Here is a 5,627-nt window from a genome sequence, read left to right as displayed (position 1 = left end):
CTGTTTCTGCTCCTCCTCCTTCTCCTTCTCCTTCTCCTTCTCCTTCTCCTCCTCCTCTCCTCCTCCTCCTCCTCCTCCTCACTGTTACTACTGCCAACTTTCACATGCCTCTAATTATACTTTATTGATATATTCTTTTCCTTTCTCCTTTTTTTTTCTTCCCTTCCTTCTTCTTTCCTCAGTTATTCCTTTTCTATTCACGTGTTTTGTATCTCTATCTCTTCCTCTGTTTCTATCGTTACTCCTCTTTTTATTTTTTCATTTATTCTTTCCTTCCTTCCTATTTTCATTCATTTCTTCATCTTTTATTTACATTTTCTCTTTGTTCCTGAATTCTCCTTTTTTCCTTTTTTTCCCGAACAGTTCGTCGTCCCCCTTTCATCTTTTTCTCTCCTTCTCCTCCATTCTCTTCCTTTCTCCAACGCTCCCCTATCTCTCTCTCTCTCTCTCTCTCTCTCTCTCTCTCTCTCTCTCTCTCTCTCTCTCTCTCTCTCTCTCTCTCTCTCTCTCTCTGTCTCTCTCTCTCAACACCAAGTCCCGCGTGCACTTTCCATCTTTTCTCTCCCTCACTTACTCCTTTCTCTCTTATCACTTACTCCTTTTCCTCCCTTCCTCTCTCTCAATAATTCTCCGTTCGCCTTCTCCCTCCTTCCCTCCTTCCCTCCTTCCCTCCTCCTTTCTCCTAACACTTCCTCTTCTTTCCATCTTTTCTTTATCTTCTTCCCTCTCTCCTCACACGTTCACCTCCTCCTTCTTTCACCTTTACCATCCATCACACACACGAACATCAGGAATCGCCCGGTAACCTCACGAACTTGTCTGGCTTTCACGTGTACTTTCCTTCACGGTTCTTGATGGATGTTTCTTTCCACTTGCTGTTATTACGCACCTTGCCTCGTCCTGACCCCGCCGCACCCTCACTTGTCTACCTCTCTCCCTGCCTGCCTGCCTACCTGCTTGCCTGCCTCTCCGCCTCCATCTAACTATTCTTTTTCCTAATTAATTCGTGAGTTGTGCTATAACGAAGCCCGTACCTGCTTTGGGTCGTAAGTGTAAGCCACCTGAACACTGATTGCCTCGTTTACTGTGTGTGTGTGTGTGTGTGTGTGTGTGTGTGTGTGTGTGTGTGTGTGTGTGTGTGTTTCACAGGTAAGCTTTAGGGCCATTACAAAGTGCGTAGGATGGAAACTGTCTGAGAGAAGGTATTTATATCCTATCGTTACCGGTGCTGGATGCGCTGAGCTGGGTGTGTTGAGAGCTCTGGCAGTGCTGAGTGCTGACTATCAGGCTGAGCGGCGGCGTTCCCGGATCGTCCTCGTGGGATCTGAAGGCCCGACATTTCGTGATCCTTGTGTCGTGGAATTCATCACGCGGGAAGGAGGCGCTGTGTCCCTCCACTCACTCACTCACGCGGATGATTGCTCGGCGCCGCTCTATGGAGGTGACGGGACGACTTGGGACAGGCGGCGGGCGGCGGGTAGCGGGCGACGGGTGGGCCTCGCTGTGGAAGTCTCTGCGTCGCCTCTCAATTTATGGAGATTCGACACGAGCGGCAGGAATTAGGTTGTCAATTTTTTATAGTAATGCCGAGGATCACACTCGTCTTGTGCTGGTTATCGTGTGGGCGTGTAGAAGAGAGGGAGAGAGAAAGGGGAAGGTGTTCGTGTGTATGTGTGTGTGTGTGTGTGTGTGTGTGTGTGTGTGTGTGTGTGTGTGTGTGTGTGTGTTTGTGCGTGTGTGTGTGTGCGTAGGGGTAGGTAGGTGCGTGTCTGCGTCTCGTGCCTCTACCCGTACATTCCCAAGCCGTGCACGGAAACTATAACTGAACACTTTATGAAGCGACCATTTTCCGTCCCAGCCTTCGGTAATAGCCGTGTTATTGAGGATCTGTGCACGGAAAGCAGCTTATGATTCCTATGCAAATGTTTGGCGCCCGTGGATATGACGAGCGCTTTACCTGCCTCCTGCCTGCCTGCCTGCCTGCCTGCCTGCCTACCTACCTGCCTTCCTACTTACCTACCTGCCTGCCTGCCTAACTACCTGCCTGCTTACCTACCTGCCTGCTTACCTACCTGCTTACCTACCTACCTACCTGCTAGCCTACCTGTTTACCCCGCCTGCCCTGCTTACACATCTCCCTGCCCTGCTAACTGGTCGCCCTCGTATACGTCTCCAGTTTCCTCCTGTAAAAATATAGAGAGTAACATGAACTATTGCTACTGATGAGACACTTAGCCCAGTATTTCATCGCCTGACTCGTCGTGAGCTGCATCTCGAGACTATAATGAATGCTACGTGAACTCTGACCTGATCTAGAATTGTAATGATGTACTTCACTGGCATCTCATTTGCAATTACGAAGTGGTGATGAACATTTTTTGCATGGTAGCGAAGTAATGCGTTACCATCAACATTTTTGCGTATTCTGATGGGGATTTTGACTCTTTTAACTACTCTCCTGCAGCGTTTTAATCGTAGTGTATTTGGGCAACATCGGACCGTAGAGTTTCTCATTTTACCCGATTTTAAACTTCTGAGCGCTGGAAGTTTATCTGTTACATACATACATACATACATACGTACGTACAAATCGACATGCAGAGAGATTGGCAGACAGATAAAGCAAATAAAAGACAAACAAACAAAAAAATAAACTAACAAAGAAACCAGCCAGAAAGAAAGACAAGAAAGACACACACACACACACACACACACACACACACACACACACACACCGCAGCACGACACAACTTTCCAGGGTTGCACCTTCACGCAGCGGGGATTCCAATCTGGCAGGTGAAGGCTAGGTGGGGAGGAGGAGGAGGAGGAGGAGGAGGAGGAGGAGGAGGAGGAGGAGGAGGAGGAGGAAGGAAAGACGTAGGAAGCAGAAAGTTCAGTAATTCATCTCAGGAACCGACCCAGAGAGAGAGAGAGAGAGAGAGAGAGAGAGAGAGAGAGAGAGAGAGAGAGAGAGAGAGAGAAAGGCGCCTGTGGACAATTCTGGTGGTCCTGATTTGCCAATTTTGTGTAACTTGGATCAGTCGCCTGAGATTCACTTTGTCCAGGCGGCGCTTCCTTGATTCTGAAGGTGTTTTGTCCTGTGTGTTTGTCTGTCTGTTTGTCTATCTGTCTGTCTGTCTGTCTGTCTGTCTGTCTGTCTGTCTGTGTGTCGTTATCATCATGCACAATCTTTCCATCTATCTGTCTATCGTTACCATCATTCACAACTCAAAGGTTTCTGGCATTGTTTGTTGCTCCTCGTTACTTAGATAATGTCTTTTTGAAATGCGTGTTCCTTTTGTGCTCAGCGAAATGTCTTCTTAGAACCGTTCCCGCAGTGCTTTTGTCGGTGCAAACTGAGTAAGAAACCGAGAAGTGCAGTACAGTACATTGTTGCGATCGGGTTACGTGTGGCTCTTGTCGATTTACTACAGTGTGAGTTGCAGCCTTCCGTGCTTTCATCGCAACTCTCAGGGGAAATGTGACTATCCATCATGTATCGTGTGGTGTGCGCTGGCTACTAATTCCTGCTGTGGTGTGCTTGATGTGATGAATGGAGAACGACATGTCAATTTAAGCAAGCGTTTTTTTTTTCACCTTGATTCTTAGGAAAGCTTTTGGTGTCATCGATGCTTCTCTTTGGTTAATTTTTTCTTGATATGAAATTTGATTCGCGAGTGGTTTTCCTATGTATCTGTCTGTATTCGATGATGTAGTAATATTAAACTCACTCCTTTTAGACGCGCGTGTACAGACAGACAAGCACACACGCACACACACTTCACACAGGTGGACTGACGTGGAGTTAATGGCTTACCTTCAGTGTACTAAGCCTGCTACTTCTACTTGATTAAAGATGCACGCTACTCATTGTGGGGGAGGGACGGGAACTCTATCAGTGCTCGATGGTGGTGAATAAAACATAGTACGGGAAGAGAAGCGGGAGTTATTATTAGGTCCTGCAAGGGTAGTGGGGAACATTGTGACCTCGCTCCTATCTTTTTATCGTTGGGTATGAGCGAAGTGTGTGTGCACTGCAATTCATGGCGGTCGTGTTTCACGGAAGACTGACGTGGGATCTATAGCGGACAGAGCAAGCTTTGATATTTTTATGAGTTATATATCCGGTGCTTCTTTTGTGAGCTCCATCGAGGAGTGTATGCATGTTTTGGTATTCTTATGAGGTATATATTCTATACTTCATTTTTGAGGTAGAATTCACGTACTATAATTCATTCTTTCGAAGCTAAATCTCTCTTTCTCTCTCTCTTAGTTCTCCTCTTACTTGTTTTCAGGAAAGAGATTGTGAGAAAGTTTGTTTTTATATATGCTTTTCTTTGCCTAGTCTTTTATAATGTAAGAGGGTACACTGGCTTGGGGTAACAAAAGTCATATAAACTACTGAAACCGCCAAAATGTGTAGGAATAAAACTATGAAAAATCTGTGGATGTGTGTTGAACTCTCCATCTGACACATAGTAATAACAACAAACATATTTTTCGCACCTTTATGTCTGAATGAATAGGATAACTGCCTTGAAATTGTTACAGATCCGAATATGTGTTTCTTTCTTTGCTTTTTTCATGGCAGGTGTAGTTTACGTTACCGTTGGCCAGTTGAAAGCGGCACAGGTACAATCGTGGTCAGAAGTCGATGAAACTACTGCTCTTGTTTTTTTTTTATATACTATGTGGGCTTATAACGGGAATTTATGGGCTAAAGGAGATACTTTTTGGTGTACCTCCTATCACAAAACCCACCCGCTAGGATACCGTTGCCCCGAGTAAAGAAACCCAACAACCTACACTCGGACCGTGGACAGGATTCGAACCCGTGCGCTTGGAGACCCCTCGGACCCCAAAGCACGCATGGTTCAACTGTACCACGGCGGCCCCTCTTACCTGTTTTGTATTTAATGTTTTCCTTCAGGCTAAGTCTCGCAGATCTCCTTTCCTGATGTGAAGTATTTGTAAGGAGATTCTCAACAGATCAGGAGACTTAAGAGAGAAGGAAAACACAGTGAAGGTGTGAGGACGGCACATTACCAAATTTCTAAGAGTAATTTTGACCTCCCAGAAAGAAAGGACTCGCTTCCTGTATTGGTTGGTCTCTCATTTTCTTTTTGTCACTACAGTTGACATGAAAATTTACTTCCGATGTTCACTGATTGCTCCATATCCGTCGTGACCTTCCAACGGGATGTCATTTGGCCGAAGCTTTTAAGTTGAGTGGTGTCGTTCTGGTCCCTCAACGCAGGCCATAATAGAAAAGAAAAGGATATGATAAAAAATATGATAAAAAAGAAAAGTTGAAGATTGAAATTTGGAAAGATTCACCTGATTCATGTACTGTCTTTTTTTTTTTTATACCATGTGGGCTTTTCACGGGAATTTATGGGCTAAAGGGGATACTTTTTAGGGTACCTCCTATCTTAAAGCCCACCCGCTAAGAAACCGTTGCCCCGAGTGAGGAAGCCCAACCTACACTCAGACCGTGGACAGGATTCGAACCCGTGCGCTTGGAGACCTCTAGGATCCCAACGCACGTATGGTCTGGGCCCGTCCGGGATTTGAACCCGGGACCTCCTGCACCCAAAGCAGGAATCATACCCCTAGACCAACGGGCC

At 46.0% G+C, this 5,627-nt stretch overlaps 1 non-coding gene across 1 annotated transcript; it reads right to left on the bottom strand.

Annotated features, from left to right (window-relative positions):
• Positions 1–5,555: 5,555 nt before the first annotated feature.
• On the bottom strand, positions 5,556–5,627 carry Trnap-ugg. The gene has a single exon. It is a non-coding gene; the product is annotated as a tRNA-Pro (tRNA).

The sequence above is a fragment of the Portunus trituberculatus genome, chromosome 41 (genome assembly GCF_017591435.1).
Source record: "Portunus trituberculatus isolate SZX2019 chromosome 41, ASM1759143v1, whole genome shotgun sequence".
In the NCBI taxonomy this organism is placed as follows: Eukaryota; Metazoa; Arthropoda; class Malacostraca; order Decapoda; family Portunidae; genus Portunus; species Portunus trituberculatus.
Note: the sequence above shows the minus strand (reverse complement) of the source record. Positions and strands in the feature narration are given on the sequence as shown.